At 37.5% G+C, this 22,683-nt stretch overlaps 1 protein-coding gene and 1 long non-coding RNA gene across 4 annotated transcripts in view; one reads left to right on the top strand and one right to left on the bottom strand.

Annotated features, from left to right (window-relative positions):
- The window catches only part of KCNQ5 (potassium voltage-gated channel subfamily Q member 5), a 579,108-nt gene that overhangs the window by 329,808 nt on the left and 226,617 nt on the right, over positions 1-22,683 (top strand). The window lies entirely within an intron of this gene.
- On the bottom strand, positions 1,563-8,835 carry LOC109027384 (uncharacterized). The gene is made up of 3 exons (XR_002006573.2): positions 8,697-8,835; positions 3,353-3,433; positions 1,563-1,793 (listed from the first exon to the last, which is right to left on the bottom strand). It is a non-coding gene; the product is annotated as an uncharacterized lncRNA (long non-coding RNA).

Below are 22,683 nucleotides of genomic sequence, written 5' to 3' on the forward strand. Positions count from 1 at the left end.
TAATTTCATGCACCAGAGTGTCAAACAAATCAAGGTCAATTCTTTAAAAAGTATTCATTCATTTTTTTCTACAAATACTTACTGAGCACCTACTACATGCCCAATAGTATTTCAGGACCTATTCTAAGGCATTCAGCAGAGAACAAGACAAAGGCCTGTCTCTCACACAAGTTACCTCCTAGTGAATCATTTTGTCATTAACTGAATTCAAACTTGAGCCTTTAATCCTGGGAAATAGTGCTATAACCAAAACTGAAATCTTCCACTGTTAAACACTTGAGACATTAGCAGGAAGATGTTTACACAGCCCACAGCCCTCTGTGTCACTGGCCTTTCCTCATGGGCTTAAGAAAACTGCTTCAGAGAAAACCTCTGAAAAACCTGCCACCAACCTGTGGCAGCCTGCCTCAAACCAGCAGCTGAAGGACAGAGCAAAGACATTCCAGGATCTCTGAGAACTGTATCCATAAATAAAGCCCATTCAAAAAGGATGCACTGATCATGTTTTTCTCCACTGGAACATGAGTGGATGTTTCACAAGTCACCCATTCTCCTCATTGCTGCGTGGTGAAAGCCACAAGTTCCAAAATAGATGCTGAGGCTTTCAAATTCCTGAGGACAGAATTTGATTCTTATTCCCTTAAGTTATTTTTCTCTTGCCCTCATCCTTCCAAAAAAAAATTCATATTCTGCTACTATCGATATCTCATGTGAAATAATTATATTAGTGAAGGCTTTTCATATCAGATTATGTCCTTTGCACATACAAGGAAAAAACTCATTATTATAACAATATGATCATTCAAGATGCTTTTTTAAGTCATTTTATTATTTGAACGGAAATTAGTTTATAAAAAAATATAATTTCCTACAAATTTAAGGGAAAAGCATGTGCTTCTTTTTTCTTTTTCTTTTCTGTTTTTTAAATTATACTTTAAGTTTTAGGGTACATGTGCGCAACGTGCAGGTTAGTTACATATGTATACATGTGCCATGTTGGTGTGCTGCACCCAGTAACTCATCATTTAACATTAGGTATATCTCCAAATGCTATCCCTCCCCCCTCCCCCCACCCCATGACAGGCCCCGGTGTGTGATGTTCCCCTTCCTGTGTCCATGTTTTTTTTTTGTTTGTTTGTTTTTTTTGAGATAGAGTCTTGCTCTGTCACCCATGCTGGAGTGCAGTAGTGCAATCTTGGCTCACTGCAACCTCTGTCTCCTGGGTTCAAGTGGTTCTCCTGCCTCAGCCTTCTGAGTAGCTGGGACTACAAGTGCAGGCCACCATACCTGGCTAATTTTTAAATTTTTTAGTAGAGATAGGTTTTCGCCATGTTGACAGGCTGGTCTCGAACTTCTGGCCGCAAGTGATCTGCCCGCCTCGGCCTCCCAAAGTGCTGGGATTACAGGCATGAGCCACTGTTCCCCACCTGATATATGTATACATTGTGGAAAGATTATATCAAACAAATTAACATATCCATGTTTCTTTATTCTGCGATACTGGCGTAGAATATTCTTAAGAGACTGAGGAGGAGAAAAGAAGTACACATATTGACCACTCAGAAATTTTAACATTTAGTCTCATTTAATTCTCATAACAACACTGGAAGTAAGTACATGTAACCCTCATTTAACCAAGTGAAAACAGAGATTCGGGAGAGCCATGTAACTGTTCCACTTTCACTGACACAGCAGAGCCAGGACTAGACCAGCTGTATCCAAAGGTCACGTCTTCTCACGAACCACAGTATTTTACTTCAGCAGAGGTCATGCAGATATCCATAAGACCACTGCTGTTCAAGAGAAAACAGTTCCAAACAGCCTTTTATAGAACCAATTGCTACATACATCACATTCATATTAACATGAAAAACCATCTATATGTGTTCCTATAGTTCATCAAAAAACTATCACAACAATGTTAAAGCAATTATGCCTCTCGGATGAAGTGTTACATTTTAAACAAATTACTTGATGATTCCATTAAAAGGAATAAAAATAATGTAATTGACATAGATGAGATTAGCACCTTTCCCCATTCATTTTATGATATACCTTTTAAAGACATCATCATCATCAAATAATATTTATTACACGCTGTAATTCCTAGAAGAGCAGGATTTGGACTGAAAAACATAACTGAGTTATAAGCAAGACGTATTGCTTATTTAATACATCATAGACTGCTATAGAAGTGTTATGTTTTTATGTAATGGTTAGGAAAACCTTTCCATTAATTTGTAGAAAAAAATAGAGAAAAATCAAAAGCCTACAAAAATTTTTGTACAACTTTGAATTTAACTATTTCTTCTAAGAAGCCAAAGACACATTTATTTCTTCTCTGCCTTAACATTCAATCTAATTGAAAAAGCTAGGAGACAAGGAAATAAATATGGATTTGTTTAATGGTAAAGTGCTTGATATTGCTGTTAATTGTAACTTGACTATTGAACAACTTGCATTCAGAAATCTTAAAGTATCTCAAATATTTATCTCATTTACAACATATGGGAGAGGAAGATTCCTTTCTCTTTTTCCTCCTATGATAATAAAGACCGGCAAGGGAATGTACAGAGAGTTTCACAATGAGTTGTGTAATCATGACCAGTCCCCAGACTTTTGAGTCTGATGGTCTTCCAGTCTGGCAGTCTCACGACTCTTCATATTCCTAGCCTTTGCACTTTTAGTTTTCCACCAGTGATTATTTTAACCATATCCCTAGATGACTAACATCCATATAGCCTTTGAACCTCAGTATTAACCGCAGCTGTATCATTGAGCTCACAGGGCCTTCTATTTAGGCTTTCATGGATAATATTTAATAAGATGATGTACAGGGGGAAAAGGTAAACAATTTTTCTAACATTGAAACTAATATATATGCTTCACTTAACATGCTATTTCTCCTGAGCTTTGAATATGAAATAGGCATTGTTTCACACTACAAATTTGAGGTCAGGCAGTTTTTAATTTACTCTTTTCGTGCTAAATTTGGAGTATCTAAAGTTATTATCATCATCAAAAAATATTTATTCAAGCTATACTTTATAGAAGAGGGGCAGAGTTTGGACTGATAAACATAACGGAGATACAAGCAAGACTTACTGCTTACTTAATAGGTCATTTTCCATTTTAACTACTTTAGAGGTGTTAAGTCCGTTCTTAGCCACTGGTTTGAATTATCTAAAGCTCAGCAGAATATCTCTAATGAAATACCAATGGAAGTGTTGAAGGGTTTCTTACTCTTAGTTTGAAATTCAATTCTGATAGATATAATTGACTGCACCACATCCAGAAGTATTATCTGTTTATCTTTGTGCATTTCAAAAGGCAGAAAAAAAAGTTGACTTACCTTATAAAGAGATCTCATGGCATGTATCTATATCTCTCAGTCCATCAGTCAACATATCTATCAAGAATGGCCATGTTTATTCTGTCAAATATTAAATGATGAGACTTATGATTGCAGCCAAAGAGGACATATCTATTTGGAAAGTTATACAGATAAGTGACATGAAGATAGAGAGTTTATAGTTCATTTTTGTTTTACTAGAAACAATTACAGAATACTTTAACTAGAACGTTGGCTTCTGTACAGTTTAGATACGGTAAAAATATTTTTAAAAAACATTTTAAAAAACAGTTTCATGAAACTCTTAGGGATCCACTTATAAAATGTTGTGGAGAACTACTAACATGCTGAAGTTTTCCAGAACAACAAGAAAATCAATTAACGTAGCACCACATCAGTTTAAAAAGCAATTTATCAACTTTTCCTACCAACTCAGGGTCAAATTTCATTGTGTCAAAAACTTAATTTTAAAATAATTGCTGGAGTGAACTTTGATTAACAATAGCACAAATTTGAAGGAGATGTGTTAAGGCTCCTTGAGGTCATTCTTATGAGACTAAGAAAGAAAAGGAAAATATATTGGCTTCACAAATGGCCAAGATCTTTTTAAAACCAGCTAGCTTACAAATCCAACTGACCTGTCGTTACCATACTTCACAGTTAAGAATCATGAGAACAACTTGTTCCGAATCTTCTGGCTGACTCCCCAAGCAGTGTGAGCATTGAGTATCTTCTGTGATTAACATATAAACTGTTTTATTCAGTTTTGGCTTCCTTTCTCTCTGTTCCATGAGAGAAAGGAAAAGAAAAAAAAATCTTTTTCTTTTTAATGGATTCACAGTCAGTATAAATTTTTCCTCTCAAGGTATGTATTATAAGAAAAAAGAAAGTGGACATTGATTTTATAGTATTTTTCTATACTTAAACCTATACCCAAGTAATGTATGTTTTATATTTTCAAAAAAATTTTCCTTAAGTTATTATCTATATATTTCAGTATTTAGGTTATTTGTTGTACTAATAGATTAACATAAGCCAAGAGTTCATTGTCATTTTCTTTAAATAGATTAATAAAGGAAAGCCTGAAAGAGCTTGAATTTTATAAAGAGAAGATGAAGATTTTACATGTGATGACTTTAATTGATGTTGACAATATTATCTCCTTGAAATTTCTTAGGATAGGAGGGAAGCATATTTGTGGATCAAAGGAAGTTTTAAACAGCAAACAAATGCACATATACTGTCTTATTGGAGCCCCATTCTCTCTGAAAAACACTTTTTTTATTTTTTCACTCTTTTTTGGTTAGTATTGTTTTGGATCAAAATCAAAGTAGTGTTCCTGGATTGGCAATGTTCGTATTTTTTTATATTCATTCAGGAAACAGCAGAAAAGAACACTTATTTTTAACTCATTAAAATTAAAACTCAGACACAACATCTTTGGCTTTCTCAAATGGATGCTGAAGGCTGGAAAGTTGAGTCTGGCTTGCAACTAATATTAATTTTCTACAGCATTATATAAATCATCTGCCTGTGCTGTCTCACAGAAAATATAAATAGTGGAAAAATTATTTCCTCTTTTGGAGATATTGTGGCTTTTGGCTCTCATGGTCTAGGCCAAAGGGTGCAAAATAGAATTACATGTGGCAAATAGCATTTCCCACCATGTTAAGTGGAGCAAGATCCTTAGATCCACCATGTTGAAACAGAGCCTCCCGTGTAAAGTGGTGGACAAGGACAGCTGTAAATATCCTTGCAATACTTTTGTGTCTCTCTCATTTCTTTAAAGTAGATTATGAAACATCAACATCAATAAATGCAACATTTTTCTGAGCTTATGCTCCATATGCGTATTGTAGTGCCAATATTATAAACTGTAGAGAAAATTTTTAACCAGGTGAGTATAGCTTTAAACATTTTCATATTACACGCATTTTTACATGTACTTCAAGCCAATATTTGATCACATTCAATTTTCACATTTTTGCTTGAAAGTGCCAAAATTTTGCACTGAATGAACACATGAATGAACATTTCTGCAACAGTTAATAAATCACTCTTTCCATTCTTTTTCATAAATCATTATGGGAATAAAACTAGCTGCTGCTCCCACAAAAATTACACTGGAAAGCAAGAATAACATTTCCCTTGCCCTTTCCCTCCCCCAATAAATTAAATTTTTTTTAATGATTATCAATTTAATGCTATATTTAACCATGTAAGAAGAACAAAAGTTCTTCCCTTTTTTTCAAAATGCTATACCCTCTCAAATACTTTTTTATTTAAAACTCTCTTGTACAATCTTTTTATTCAAAACTCTCTACCCTTTTCAAATTTCCAAAAGAGATAAAAAAATTGCTTTTGTTCCTTCAGGAGCAGAATTAGTATAAGAATATCACAGAAATTTCTCTTGAATTATTTTTCAACAAGGATCCTGGAAAGCCACATCACTAAAAATCAAGAATAGCTAAGAAAAACTAAGAATTTTGCCTGCTAGAAGTTTGATCTCTTGCTGCTTTTTTAAAAAATCTGTCTTGATAGCAGTTTTAACATAACTGGTAGCATATTCAGTATCATTTCTTCATGACATGCCACTAGCAGCCAATCTTGGTAAACAAACTGATTAAAAGATTATCTGTCACCCAGGGTTTCATCATCCTCTACAGTGATTCACTTGTTTGGAATCAAGGCACAGTCTGAAGTCACTGAATGGAGTTGATGAAGCTAATGCTTCACAAATAGAAAATGAAAATCGTCTGAAAACCGGGGAGAAAATCCTCACTGATTATCGCCAACTTGTTGGTAGAATTCTAACCGTATGGTTTCCATGCATGAATCACAGGAACCATCAGTTGCAGCAGAGCCCCTCAGCTGTCTCACTTCCTCCAGTGGCATGAGCCTGCTGCTGTACCTTGTATTCACCTGGTGACAGTGATGACAAAGATGCTTACACCTGCTGCAGTGATGAACACTCAGGCATGGGCAGTCCTTCCACAGTTGTGTGTGTGTCAGAGGGCATTGGAGGGGAAGTGAATTCCAAGGGCTGGAGCGGTAGAACAATTCCAATCTAGCATGATCTGTCTTGAATTCTAAGAATATGTTTTCATAACTTGGAGGAGGGCCATATCATGGAAGGGGGAAACCCAAATATTGACGCTTTTTGCCTATCATGATGTCATAAGGATTAATCATCCAAATGTAACTTTCTGAGCTCTACAAAAGGTCATGTGAAATCAAATTTCTATTAATAATTAGATTAGATATCTGATCCTAAGCCCTCAGAACAATCTTCTCTGGCCTTTTTTGTTACTGCTGCTTAGACCTGAGAATCCCTGTTTTCTGAAAACTTTAAGCCTGATTTCTAGTTCCTCCTGCCTTTTCCCAAATCCCAAAAAATCAATGCTAAATCAGCTTGAGTATTTTCACATGCAAAGGAAGTATTGAACATGGAACAAGTATGGATATTGTCCCAATGATCAGGATTTTCAACTTTCTTGTTCTTCTCAGATCCTCTCTTCCCTCAAAAAATTATTCTGTTAAATTAATTTAAGCTCTTAGCCTTCTTTTGTTGTTGTTGATTTTTTGTTTGTTTGTTTTTTGGTTTTTGTTTGTTTGTTTGAGATGGAGTCTTGCTCTGTCGACCAGGCTGGAGTGCAGTCGTGCAATCTCAGCTCACTGCAACCTCTGCCTCCCAGGTTCAACCAGTTTTCCCTGCCTCAGCCTCCTGAGTAGCTGAGATTACAGGCACCCACCACCACACCCAGCAATTTTTTTTTTTTTTTTTTTTAAGTAGAGAAGAGGTTTCACCCTGTTGGCCAGGTTGGTCTTGAACTCTTGACCTCAGGTGATCCACCCCCTTGGCCTCCCAAAGTGCTGGGATTACAGGTGTGAGCCACTGTTCCTGGCCTAACCCCTTAGCCTTCTATTAATAATACAAAAAGATATGTCCTCCCCTAAGATACGTAACCTTTCAGTAATTATAAAAGTATATACCTGTGCTCAGTTTTTATTTGATGATGCTGTTTTTATTTTATTTTAATCCACAGCTATTTTCCACGAAACATCCTATAGAACAAATACTTTCTTAGGGATGAGAATTATGTATTACGTACTTAGAACAAGGGCAAAGTTTAACTCTTAGTACATGGCAAAGCTGATCTCATTCCTGAAGAGTGTAATGTACTTCTAGAACTTCATCTTCTATCCAAATCCATTAAATTAAAAGAGATTGAGGGGACTGAGTGGAAAAGTCATCAACATTTCACTAAATAAAATGAAATGTCTCTGAAATTAGTTTGGCTTATACAACTCTAGCTAGACAGAAACGTTTGTCCCTGACACACCGAAGTCATTACTTAAGAGCAATTGCGCATTTGGGGAAAAAAATGGCCATTGTAAGTTTGCAAAGTTGAAGGTAAGAAGGATGGATGGTGAAATGGAAGCAAAGAAGGATTCAGTAAGATTAGTATTTTTGGATAAGGATAGTTGATGTGTCACACAACAGAGCCAACTTCAAAGTTTGACTTCAAAGAAAACTCTCCAAGAAAACACACTTGTGCATGTACACAGACACACACACACAGAAAGCAAACACAAACACTTGGTAGTTTCTCCCTTTCATTTGTGCTAACAACTTTTCCATTCTACTTGGTCTAGGATTTTCTTTTCCTTTTTGATATGCTTCAAGTTTTGCATCCTTGAAAATAAATTTTATTAGACATGATGCTAGATTCACTTTAGACCCTTGTGTTGTACACTTCTTAATAAACATAGCTCATAACTTCTCCTTCTAGACCACAGTAGTCTAGAATCTGTCTTGCCACTGTGTTAAGAAGCACCCCAAATTTTAGAAAATATTTTTATAGTGGTGTAAAGTTACCTTAATGAAATCAGAAACTCTATAAAATATTTTAGCCTTTTACACCAATGCTAAATTCTAAACCTAATTTCATGTTGTAAATTATTTTCTAGCTTAAGCTGAAGAGTTTAGACCTTGTGACACTCAGAACCAACTGATCAAATTCTACCTTCTTTGAAGTGCCCTTTCTTGGATAGTAACTGCTTCTTTCCTCAGTAATTTTCTAACTAGCAAAGCTCTTGAAGACCTTTCTCAGGAATCTTCCCTACCATTCATCCCTTCTTTATCATCCTGCCAAAATAATTTCTTCACTGGGACTTTTTGCTATAATTACCTCAATTTTGTTGTTTTAACTCAAAAGTAATAAACTCATATGCTACATCTAGATTACAAATTCCAGAAATAGAGATTGAACTCTTTCCTGCATTTCCTGTTTTTCCTGAGGATCCAGTAATGTGCCCTTGAATGCAATAAATGCTTACTCACCCTCTCCAGTAGGCTATTTCCATCTGATTCTGTCGTTCATCCCTTCAGTGATTATTTGTTAAGTACCTAGTGCGTGTTGAGCACACTGTGTAGCTCTAGATACACACCACATAGTGAAACAGACTTGGTCCCTGCCCTCGTGGACCTTACAACCCCATGATGAAGCCTATATAACAAGAAACTTCTCTGGACACACATTTTATCCAGTGAAGATGTTTTTAAAATGTGATTAATTAACATTTTTTCAGGTGGACTTTAGTCTGACTTGCAGCCAACTAGCTACAAACCAAGATTTCTTTCTTGTGAATAACAATTTAAATTGGCAAATTGTGAATCACAAGTTCTTTCCAGTCCTCACTGAATGTGATAAAGCCATTTATGTTGAACCCAGTGTGTGTTTTAGTTGCTTTCTCATAATGTAGGAAATGACATCAACAAATTGTAAAATGTTGAATGACTGAAACAACAATTATACTTAAATTCCTTTTCAAATCCAATGAATCATACTAACCTGTAACCTCTGTCCCTCTCCCTCCCCACAGAATAAGAGCTCCTCTCTTAGGGCAGCCCCCACCAATCCCTGCTGCCCCCTTTAAAATCCCTTCATGCCCATCCCTTCTGTAACTAAGAAATCTTGGACTGTTTGCACCAACTTCAGGAAACATGAAGAGGTCTCACATTTTTAGTTGCCTTTGGAGATGGGAGCAGGATAGACAGAGTCAGGAGTAGAATGAGACTTCCTCAAGATATGTATGTTACAGAATTTTGACTTTTAAAGATTGAGATGTACAAAAACTTAAAAGAAAAAGTATGAAGAAAATGAAGAGAGGCAGTATGGTGAGAAAATGAAGTGACTGGAGGAGACAGCACAGCCAATATTTCACGCACAATCATTAGTCTTTATCTCATCTTTCTGCACCCCAGATTTTCCCTGGGGTGACTTATGAAATTTCAATTAACGAACCACCAACAAAGAACAGAGGCAAAACTGAGTCGACAAAAGGCTCTTGATACTTAAGTTCAGATTCCTTGGCAATCTTTCAAAGTTTTTCTTTGGCAGACTCAGCACAACCACGTAAGAATATGTCTATGTCTTTGAGTTCATCTTCATGTTCTTTATACAGCTTTCTTATCTGTGACACAGAACAAGTTTCACTAAAACCATATCAAGCTTCTGGTTCCAACTATAGGTCTGTGTTAGAGAGCCACACCTGAAAAATCAAGCATGTCAGATGCAGACCTGTATGCCTTTACTGCTGTTCAAGAGGAAAGTGTAAGTGCCGTGGGAGGAAGGCAGGAGGAGGAGCCAGAGGCTTGGTAGGGTTGAAGGTAGATGGAGAAGAATGACTAAAAGTAAGTGCAAAAAATACTGCAGGAAAGCAGTTTGAGATAACTAAGGCAGTATTCCAGTGTATCCACTTAAGGAAGGGTTGTTAATACAGCTATGCTTTTGTGGATAAGAAATTAACTTACTGTATAATTGCATTCTTGGAAGATCTTTCAAGACTCTTCTGTGTGTGTGTGTGTGTGTGTGTGTGTTGATAAAAACTCTCACTTCTAGTAAACTTAGAATAATAGGCTATGTCTTGCTAATCTATCTCACTGGTTATTGAAAAACTGTCACTCTGTAGTCAGGGGTGGCAGGAATTTAAGTTGAAAGCATGATATGACTACAAAATGTGCATTTCTAGATATGCAGCCCTTCCCCAAACAGACTTGGCAGAATAAGTTAGTTTAAATGGTTGGTTCCATCTGTGTGGTAAAATTGTGTCTGACATCTGTTTAAAATGAGCACATGATGCTTGAAAAAGAAGGGCAAGCCTCACTGTTGAACGTGATGGAATCTGGGGGCCATGGCCCTCGTGTGTATGTACAAGCTCACAGCTCACACGGTTCACCAGTCTTGTCAGCTGTTACTACCTTTTTATCTGGATCCTGTTAACTTGGGATTTGTTCTTAGCTTATGGAAAAGGTCTCCCTGTGTTTTCTTCCTCCAGATAGGAGAAGTCTCTTGGCAGAGTTCTTCAAAGGCAGTTAAGTCAGTAGCATCATGGAAATTTGGCAGCAAGTTGAGTACCAGAGCAGATCTAAACGTTAGTTTAGGTTATTTTCACAAGCAATTGTTCCACAATTTTTCATCCCTTTATTTTAGCAGTTAGCATAATCACTCACAACAGTTCCTAAAGTGAACCTGCTTGTCCATTCTTATCATTGTGTAGTCTGAATAACCATGAAATTTAAATTTAAATTGGATACATAAACATGGCAAAACATGAATAAATCATCCAAGGCCTTCTGAATTGTTCAGTTTTCACCTGCTTAAAGTTAATGCAAAAAGTCAAATTGAGGCCTTTGATTAAATAAAAAATTGAACAACTAGATTACTTTGATATATTTCATCTCTGATAATTTTGTTCTTTTGCCTTTTAAATCATTTTAAATTGCTTTGAGTGTTGCCAAAATGCATGCTCAGCCTAATCTGTTATAACTATAAGTAGGAACTTTGTGCCTCTAATTTAAAAAGAAGATGTATATTCTAGGTGATTTAATCCACTCTATATTTGTTGGGTTACTTGGGAAGTGTTGCAGATTAATATAGAAGGAATTAGGACTTGGTCCTTGAATAGTGTCTCAAATATTAAAGATCTTGAAACTGAATTATTTTGCATTTTGTACTTTGAAAACATTGTGATGCACCAAAGTAACACAAATCTGGGTCTTCTAAGGTTATGTTTTTTGAAGGTACTATGCAAAAACAATAATTCTTGCCTGTAGTCCCAGCTACTAGGGAGGCAGAGGTGGGAGGAATGCTCGAGCCCAGGAGGAGGAAGTTGCAGTGAGCTGAGATAGCACAACTGCACTCCAGGCTGGGTGACACAGAGTGAGACTCCATCTCAAAACAAAACAAAACAAAACAAACTCAGTAATTCTCAAAATAAGGCCAACCTTAAAATATCCCAGGTACTAAATCATTTAGCCTATAATCTGATATCACTATTTAACAGAAACTTTTCCATTGCTGTCAACAAAAAGGGAAGAAAAGGGAAAAAAACTAATAAATTCTGAGCACATGCTTAGTGTTGGATACATTTAGTGCTTTACATTTGCTTTTTGTGCTAAACCCTTTACTAAGTTTATCATTTCATGCAATACCTGCAACAACCCAGTGACAACATCTTTATTTTACATATGAAAGAAACAGACTCAGAGAGGTTGCTCAAAGCCACACAACAAGTCAGTTATCAGAAGAAGAAAAGATTCAAACCAGAGCCAAAATTATTTAGCAGCCTCAAAAAAATTGACTTCAATGTCTAACCTTCCCTCGTGTTTAAATACTCTTTCCAGGACAGGAGATGTAATTAAAACAATAGCTAAACAAAAACTCAAGCCATTATATCCCTTGAGGTTGAGGGCTGGGGGGAAGATTTAAATTGGTTTTGTTGTTATTTGGTTTTTTCTTTTTTCTTTCTTTTTTTTTTTTTTTGAAGCTTCTTTTTAACCCTTTTTTTCTTTCTTTCTTTCTTTTATTTTTTTTATTTTTTTATTTTTTATTTTTTATTTTTGGTAGAAACAGGGTCTTGCTATGTTGCTCAGGCTGGTCTCAAACTCCTGGCCTGAAGCTATCCTCCCACCTCCACCTCCCAAAATGTTGAGATTACAGACATGAGCTGCCGCACCCAGCCTTTGCTTTTTTCTTGACATGAAATCTTACATGCAAAACCTATGTATTCAACAGATTACAACTGAGATACTCTTGTTGGAGGAGAAAAGGGGCAAGGTAAGCTGAACTCCTGAAACTCTGGCTTTCCCCCTCTCCCACCAAGATGGGCTTCTGACATCTCAGAAGGACCACTGGTTTAAGTTATGTTAGGCAATCTGAATGTATAATAGAGTTACTGTTAACAGACTATTTAAAGTTTCCTGAAAAGTAAGCATGGATGAAAACAGATGTTTAGAGCACTAGGTGTTCAGGCCCGTTGCATTACAGTGCCCAGACACTAGCAGCCAGGCTGGGTTTTGCCTCTACTTTAGAGCAGAGCCTTGAGTGCTTCACTTCGCCTTGTGGGTCTGGATTTTCTAAGCTTCATAATGAGTAAGGTTGGACCTACAGCAGTAGATCTCACCTCTGGCTGTACATATGTAGGAAGCTTTTTTTTTTTTTTTTTGAGATGGGGTCTTGCTCCCTTGCCCAGGCTGGAGTGCAGTGGCACAATCTCAGCTCATTGCAACCTCCACCTCCCAGGTTTAAGCAATTATCCAGCCTCAGCCTCCCTAGTAGCTGGGATTACAGGCGTGCACCACCACACTTGGCTAATTTTTGTGTTTTTAGTAGAGACGGGGTTTCACCATGTTGGCCAGGCTGGTCTTGAACTCTTGAGCTCAAATGATCTGCCCGCCTTGGCCTCCCAAAGTGCTGGTATTACAGGCATGAGTCCCTGCACCCAGCCGTAGGAAGCTTTTTAAAATGCCAATACCAAGGCCTCGCTCCCAGGGATTCCAATTTACTTTCATCTTTGGAGCAAGCCTGAACATGATCATTTTAAAAATACGCCCCTGATGATTCTAATATGCAGCCAGAATGGAGAGCCACTGGTCAGGGTGATCTCCCTGTTTCCTTCCATGTCTACACTGATTGTTTTCATCGAAATGCTAATGAGGATATTTTTAAATGCCACTGTTCCATAGCATCGGGAGCTTAAGGAAAGTTCATTCTTATGTCACTCTCCTAGTGTCCATATTATTCATGGACTGAATTTAATCACATCATGGTCCTTTTTCATAGAAAACCTGAGAAAAAGGTGGGTAGCTTAAGGAGTTCCCCAGGAAAAGATTTCATTCTTGTTCTCATCTTTTTTTTCCAGGTCTTTTCAATGTTTTCTATAAATCACTCTTAAATGTTAAGTCTTACAAATTATAAAAAAGAAAAATTCTGAGCCCTTCTTCAGAATGACTACATTATTTTCTAGATTCCTTAGAGCAAGTTGCTGTGCCTTATGAACTTATGTGTCCCCGGAGCCTAATATAGTGAGTGCCTGGCACATAATAGGTGCTCCATCTTTTTTTCTTTTTATGATTGAAAGGCATCCAAGCTTTCAAAATTCTGACTCATATGGAAAGGGTTCCCTTATGAAGCTCAAACTGCCCATTACAAGAGAACAGTTTGAACATGATATAAAACAAATGGGCAGTAGAGAGGTAGTCAATGTGATAGCCTCCCCATCCCCATCCCAAGGTTACCAGTTGGGAAGATGAGTGGTTGATTTGATAGGGATTGTCTCACATAACCTCTTTATAACATATAGTTAGTGGAAGCACAACTTACTGTTGTGTTCAATTTATAAACACTGTTTCACAATTGTTTTTCATGTGAGGTTTAATATCCTGCCTGTCTAGCCCCAGACACCCATTCTACACACCCCTCCATCATATCCATGGGCACAATCACAGCCACTCCCTTCATCAAACACGTGCTCACTTTCTAGGCTCTCACTTTAAGTGTCTATCTGTAAGCTATTAAAGTCAAACATTTCTGCTATATTGATATGGTTGGATTTAGATTATTTTGTGCAGGTATATTAAGGTAAAACAGAATATGAAAACCATATGAGGCCTAACATATGAGGTACATAATAAATATGTGTTCAATTAATATTATCAGGCCTTACACTAAGGTCAAGAATCAGGTAACAATCCCAGTGGCATAAATGGAAGAATTGCCCTAATAAGTACAATGGAAACATAATTTCTTACATTTTCAAAGTGCAATACATTATCTGAAAACAGGAAAAAATGTGGTAACCATCCATAGTAACACATTAGGGAGAGATGTTAATGTTCCTATACCACAGCCAGGATCTATTTCACTAACAACACCAATGAATGCAAAACTTTATGGAAGCCTATATATATGCTACCTGTTTATGGCAGTAAACGTGAAGAGAAGAGGTGTTTATCTTTCTCTTTTCTCCTGAATACTTCTGAATTATATCTCAATACTTAGAATATTAGCAGCCAGCCAGTACTCTTTGCTTTCCCTCTCGAAAATATGAACTTTAAATCAGATATTTTTGCAGGAGAAAATAAGTTTAGTAATCTGGGGTCTTGTTATGAGGCAGAATATGCATCAATAAGCAGAATAAAATGCATTCAGCTTTCAGGCTAGGCCTGGACAATAACGACCCTGCAAATCAGAGCTAGAATTCTAAATGCTGTGCCTGGGAATCTTGCCCAGGGCCTTTTGGGCTCTCATTTTTGCTGTTTTGTATTTGCTATTTCATTTATATGCATCAAAGTAATACCAACTTTCATATTTGGGCAAGGAAAGGAAGAGAGAATGGTTGCTAGAATTAAAGAACTCCAAGGAACCCTCTAAGGAACATAGCTCCTAATAAAGGTTTCAGAGTTCCATATTTTTAGAAAACATGTATGTATTGATTATCTACAAAGACATTCAACACACCTCCTTAATTCTAGAAATAATGCTACCAGTTGTGGATACCATGAAAATATTTTAGGAGGCATAATTTACTACAGCATATCTGAGTTGAAAGAGTAGCGAACAATATTCTTTTGGTTATGTAATATGCTGGGCAGCCCTGAGATTCAGAAATGTTGAGGAAAACAAGAATTCTTCCCCATAAATAAATCACACTGTCTCATTTTAGAGTTTATGGTATAAAATGATAGTTTTTATCACTTTTTAAGTTGCTTTGGGGACAACTCAAACTGAAACTGTTGGTGAATGAAATTTTATAAACTTGAGAATCCGGGAGATTCACGACACAATTCAAACCTACTTACAGGAATTATATCCCAAAGCACAAAAGTGTGAAAAGTGTCTTGAGTGTGTTTAATTTCTTAACTAAGCTTTCAACAATAGCTCTTTTCATCTAAGACTTGAAAACAAATAAATGTAGAGAGATTTTATGCTGCTAAGGATTTTTGAAAACATGCCAAGTTGTAGGCCAGAAGGGAAAGGAATGCTTTGATACATGCTATTTTGCGTGTGCTGAGTTTTTATCTCCAACAGAGTAGGATCATACTGAAAGAAGCCTGACAACACACCCTTATTGACATTATTATGACATCAGAGCCCCTCAAATAATGGGAATTACTAACATAAAACTAAGTAAGAGGGAGAAAGTGACCAAATGATCCCATGGCCATTCCATCACAGTATCACTAGCACAAATGATCAAGATCTATCAATAAGCAACTAATTAAAACAAACTTTACACTGCCCATGATGTCAATTTATAAAAATATTTATTTGTGAAATAAACATCTCCAGTCCCTTATTTTCTTAACTTTTTAATAAATATTTAAGTGTTTCCCTCAATATTCTATTTCTATTTCAGTGTCCCCAAATACATTTTTTGTTCTTGTTGTTGTTTTGTTTTGTTTTTATTTTTTGAGATGGAGTCTCACGCTGTCACCCAGGCTGGAGTGCAATGGGGCGATCTCGGCTCACTGCAACCTCCGCCTCCTGAGTTCAAGTGATTCTCCTGCCTCGGCCTCCCGAGTAGCTGGGATTACAGGCACCCGCCACCATACCTGGCTAATTTGTATTTTTAGTAGAGACCGTGTTTCACTATGTTGGCCAGGCTGGTCTCGAAGTCCTGACCTTGTGATCTGCCTGCCTCAGTCTCCCAAAGTGCTGGGATTACAGGTGTGAGCCACTGTGCCCAACCCAGATAAGTTACTTTTATACAGAACTGTTATCTAATGAAACAAAAAAAGACTCTTCTATCCAGGCATGGTGGCCTGTGCCTGTAGTTCCCACCACTCAGGACCCTCTTGTCTTCTGAGTAGCTGGAACTACAGGTGCAGGCCACCATACTTCAGAGGTGGGAGGATCATTTAAGCCCAGGAATTCGAGGCTGCAGTGAGCTGTGATCATATCAATACACTCCAGCCTGAGGAACAGCTCATCTCTATAAAAAAAAATGCAGTTAGAGCAAGGCATGGCGGGCTTGTGCCTGTAGTTTCCACTAGTGAGCCTGAGGTAGAAGGATAGCTTGAGCCCAGGAGTTTGAGACCAGCCTGGGCAACATAGTGAGACCCTGTCTCCAAAGTTACTATTCTAAATGGTTAATAATTTGTTCACTTCTGAAGCTGATGAAATTTAAGAAACTGAAAAGTAAATATAAAATATGATGTGGACCCTCATTATATACTGTGGATAAGAGTGATATAAAAGAAAAATTAGATAATGACACAAAATACACATTTATAATCACATGCCAAACTAGGCAAGACCACAAGCATTTTTTGGAAATGATTTCAGGTTAAAGTGGAGTGGACTGGAGGCCGGGTGCAGTGGCTCACGCCTGTAATCCCAGCACTTTGGGAGGCCGAAGGCGGGCGGATCACGAGGTCAGGAGATCGAGACCATCCTGGCTAACACAGTGAAACCCCGTCTCTACTAAAAAAATAGAAAAAAAAAATTAGCCGGGCGTGGTGGCGGGCGCCTGTAGTCCCAGCTACTCTGGAGGCTGAGGCAGGAGAATGGCGTGAACCCGGGAGGCGGAGCTTGCAGTGAGCTGAGATCGCGCCACTGCACTCCAGCCTGGGTGACAGAGCGAGACTCCGTCTCAAAAAAAAAAAAAAAAAAGTGGAGCGGACTGGGGAAGGCAGGGTTGGTGGGGATTTGGATGGGCTGAGACGAGAGGATAAAGCATTTCAGGTGTGAACTTCAGAAAGGATGAACAAATGAGCTTGAAAATGATGAAATCCATTCAGGTAATTGTGCATGTGGAGAAAAGAGATTGACAGAGGAGAACAGAGAGATTATATCTGTAAATGAAGTAACTCAGGAATGGAAAACCTAAAACCACATGTTCTCACTTGTAAGTGGGAGCCAAGGCCAGGTGGGGTGGCTCACACTTGTAATCCCAGAACTTTGGGAGGCCAAGGCGGGCAGATCCCTTGAGTCCAGGAGTTCGAGATCAGCCTGGGCAACATGGTGAAACCCCATATCAACAAAAAGTACAAAAAATTAACTGGGCATGGTGGTGTGCACCTGTAGTCCCAGCTACTTGGGAGGCTGAGGCAGGAGGATCGCTTGAGCCTGGGAGACAGAGATTGCAGTGAGCCAAGATCATGCCACTGCACTTTAGCCTGGGTGACAGAGTGAGACCTTGTTTCTCTAAATATATATATATATATATATATATATATATGGGAGCTAAGCTATAGGTATGCAAAGGCATACAGGGTGATAACATAGACATCAGAGACTCAGATGCAGGAGAGAGAGGAGTGAGGGATGAAAAATTATCCACTGAGCACACATACATTACTCAAGTGATGGGTGCACTAAAATCCCAGACTTCACCACTGTACAATTCATCCATATAACTGAAAACCACCTGTACACCTAAAGCTACTGAAATTTTTTAAAATTAATAAGTAAAATAAATCACTAAGCTCAGAACAAATAGAGAGAGAAGCCATGTCTGGGTCATGCATGGTGGCCTTGAAAGGCAGCTGAAACTTTGTTTAGTCCAGAGGGCCATAGAGAATCACTGAAGGTTGTTAGAGATGGAAACCGAACTGAAATAAGGAGGAATTCAGGAGTAATTTGTAGACTGTGTGGCAGCAGAGAAAAAGTGGAGCCAGAGAGACTAATAGGGAACCAATGGCAGAGTCCAGTTGTGAGGCCACTGGAGCCAGGACTGGATGGAGACAATTTACTTGCTTCTCAAGGCCACACACTGTCCCTCTGCAAAGGACCTTATGCTTGCTATTATGCAATGCCCAACTACAATCAACACCTATCTTTCATTTAAGAATTTTGTTACCTGAGGATTTAGATGCATTTAAAGACACTCTTGATTCTTTATTTCCTCTAAATTAATGAGATTTATATCTCATACTTCTCAGAGGAAAAAAATGGTTTAATCCTAGTTCTAATGTTTATAAGCTGAAACAGCCTCATTTCTCAAAAAATAAATAAATAAATAAAGCACTAAGTTAATTTACACATTTACAAAAGAAAAAACATTCTGCAGTTGGTTGAGTTTATGTGACAAGTATTTTCAGACATTTTGGAGTGAGTTTCCTTTGAAGGCAGTGATAAGAGTTTAAACTTCAGGTCTAAAGTAAAATATTCTAAATGGCTCCTTAGCTTTGCTTGCTAAAAAGTAGAACATTATCCAATGGAGATGGAAAAAAACCCTCTTTGCTTGGCCAGTGCAATACATGGGCTGCATATATGGAATTCATACTTGCAAATGGTCTATTTTAAGCTCGAGTCAAAATATGATTTGACTAATATATTTTAGCACCTGTTTTTCACTGAACAAACCTTAGTCTTACTGGAATTAAATGTATTATTTATTTTAATTTATGACTATTTTATCTTACTAAATGCCATAGAAAATCAATTGATATCTGCATTTCTAATACATGAAAATGCCTAAAATCTGGAAAGGAGTATTGTTTAGCAAATAAATATACATTGCTTAAATGATAGTATAATAGAAAACATTCATGTTAAAAACTGAGTTGGAAACCTTCATTTAGATTGCTATAGCTATTAATCACAGCTTTTATTTTATTTATTTATTTATTTATTTATTGAGATGGAATCTCACTCTGTTGCCCACACTGGAGTGCAGTGGTGTGATCTTGGCTCACTGCAACCTCCGCCTCCCAGATTCAAGCAATTCTCGTGCCTCAGCCTCCTGAGTAGCTGGGACCACAGGCGCACACCACCACATCTGGCTAATTGTTAGTATTTTTTAGTAGAGAAGGGTTTCACCATGTTGACCAGCCTCGTCTTGAACTCCTGGCCTACCTGCCTTGGCCTCCCAAAATGCTGCAATTACAGGCAAGAGCCAACTCACTCAGTCCACAGATTTTATTTTTAAGATGGTGAGCTTCGTATATTTTTTTGTGAAGTCAGGCATGATGAGTTTCAGTGCCTTATTTGAGGTCTCACAATTTTCTTTTGCTTGAGAAAATTTTTTAAAAATGAATATTTACTTAAATGAATCATAGCAATGCTGTCTTGACCACTTTTACAACATTAGTTCTCAAGCCAGTGAGTTTCTTGGCAGGTTTGTATTTATTCAATCCGTGTACTCAGTAAACGTAATTGTGCCCTGATAGACTTTTAAATGTAAGTTATCAAACATTAAAAATGATGGCATCATTTAAGCTGCTCACTTTACTCCTCTGGATGACCCTTGCAATTACATGAGGATTATTATAGAGATCTGGTCAAATGTTTTGTATTAATCAATAGTAGGAACAAGCCTCATTACTCTCAAGTTTCTAAGAATATTTGCAGCCTCCATAGGTTTTCATGTTGTGATTCTGTTTATTTGTTGATTCTAAAACAAACCACCTTTATTCATAGTGAAAATATGCCTTAGGGTACAGAAAGACATTATTTGTATATGAACTATAAATACCTTATTGATTTCCTATCCTTGGGGATTACAAGAAAATATTCATTTAAGATCATCTCTTATATAATTTAATAACAGCAATACCATTCTTTGCTTTTTAAATAAAAAAGTTATGATACTTAGAATTTTACCTATTTTGAAATTTATATGTAATTTATACAGAGTTGATCCTCAATATTATTAGTGTATTCCATGTTTACAAATTTGCTAACCCACTAAAAATGTATTTATGTGGTGAAATCAACACCTATGGCACCTTTGTGGCCATTTACAGAGCAACAAAAAAATTTTAGTCTCCCAACATTCGGGTTCTCAACTGAGTTTGAACAAACTGACACTTTGTCTTCTTGTTTCAGCACTCACACTGTAAACACGTGTCCCTTGCAAGACCTATTTTCTGCTGTTTTTCACATTTTCGTGCTTTTTTTAAAAAACAATTCTTTTTTGGTTTATGTTTTATTTATCTATTTGTTTATTTTGTAGAAATTGGGTCTCACTACGTTTCCTAGGCTGGTCTCAAACTTCTGGTCTCAAGTGATCCTCCCACCTCGGCCTCAAGTGCTGGGGTTACAGGCATGCTCAGCCTTTTGTGCTTTTTATTGATAATTTCACCACTTAAAATTGGCCCCAAGAGTAGTGCTGAAGTGCTGTCTACTGTCCAAAGCACAAGAAGGCTGTGATGAGCCTCTTGGAGAAAACACAGTTGGTTAGATAAGCTTCTTTCAGGCATGAGTTACAGTGCTCTTGGCTGTGAGTTCAACATTAATGAATCAACAATATTAAATAACGTATCATTAAATGGAAGCACAGGTAAAACAATAATATGTATTGATAAGTTGATAAAACTGTTGAGACCAGAGGCTCCTGGGGACTTAGTCCTGTATATCCCTACGAGCAATGGCTTGGTATTTACTAATTCAGTGTTTGTAGTGACTTTACAGAACATAACTGCCACTGCAAATAATGAGAAATGGCTGTATCTCCTTCTGTTTTTTTCTTTCCTAGAAGCCATTTTCTCAACATTTCATCGTGAACTATTATGGCCTCATCGGGAATCTGAAGTGTGTCATCTGAGCAGATGTTCTTATTGTTTTCCTATCCACTGACCCACAGCATCAAACAATTTAGAGGAGAAAAGTGGTCCTGTCATCTCCAGAGTTATTATCTATTTTATTTTTAAATCCAAACTTCCACAATCAAGTTGCTATTAAGGTTTATCTTATTAGCATTTAAATTTTTAGGAAATGCTCATTACTGGGTTAAGCACAAAAAAGTCATATTGCTTGAAAAGTGCTATTTGTAAAACAGAATGGCCCACTTTGTCTATGTGTAAGAGGATCTGCTGCACATTTTTACGTGGAATAATATTGTCATGGATTTGGACATATGTGGAAGTGCTATTTGTGTTTATGCAGATCAACCTCTTGGTTTTACAGAAGAGAGATGCCAGTCCCAGGGAGGTTAAAGTGCCTGCCCAAGGCTGTGTGCTGGAGCAGAAGGGGAGGTGCTGCCTCCAGTCGAGTTAGAGCACTTCCCACCATCAACCACCATGAGGTCCTGAAGCCAAATACAGAAGATAACATATATTTTTATTACTTTGAGATATCATCCTGAGCCCAAGAAGAATTTCTTGTTGCTATCTCATAAATATATTACTTTGTTATTCATTAGTTTAGGCAGTTTATGACTAGCAGTCAAATATTCCCAATAAGGTTCGAATCAAAAATGTTATTTTGTTTTTATATTATAAAAAGAAAAGCAGGCTAGGCGTGGTGGCTCATGCCTGTAATCCCAGAACTTTGGGAGGCCAAAGCGGGCGGATCACCTGAAGTTAGGAGTTCGAAACTAGCCTGGCCAACATGGTGAAACCCTGTCTCTATTAAAAATACAAAAAAAAAAAAAAAAGTTGGGCATGGTGGCAGGTGCCTGTAATCCCAGCTACTCGGGAGGCTGAGGAAGGAGAATCTCTTGAACCCGGGAGGCAGAGGTTGCAGTGAGGCAAGATCACCACACTGCACTTCAGCCTCGGTGACAAGAGTGAAACTCCATCAAAGAAAGAAAGAAAGAAAGAAAAAGAGAGAGAGAGAAAAGAAAAGCAATATTTTGAAAGGTATCCTCTTAAATTTGTGGTGACCCTCAAATATTTATGCTAAAACTTAACTTTCATTATGGAAACAGAAACATGGGTTCAATTTAAAATCCATGACTGGATCATGAGCGGGGCAAAGTGAGAGGCATTGTGAGATAGGGCCAAATGCTCCGAGAATTTACTCCATACAGACTGTGTTCAGGAACCCAGCACTTCCTCTGTGACTCAATAACTGGCACATGTGGTTGGCAGGGACTACCAACAGCTGATTTCAATAAAAGTTACCCAATTACACCTTGAAGACCTGTTGTTTCTAGAGGGAGTTGGAGGAATTAAGGAATGTGGACTGAGTTTTTAAAATATCTTATAGAAGTCAGAGGAAGATATAGAAGGACAGGGATATACTCAAGATACAATATTTTCTTCTACTGTACTTTTTGTTACATGGAGCAGAATTTTAGCGTTGGATCCCTTCAGCTGT

Source organism: Gorilla gorilla, chromosome 5 (genome assembly GCF_029281585.2).
Source record: "Gorilla gorilla gorilla isolate KB3781 chromosome 5, NHGRI_mGorGor1-v2.1_pri, whole genome shotgun sequence".
In the NCBI taxonomy this organism is placed as follows: domain Eukaryota; kingdom Metazoa; phylum Chordata; class Mammalia; order Primates; family Hominidae; genus Gorilla; species Gorilla gorilla.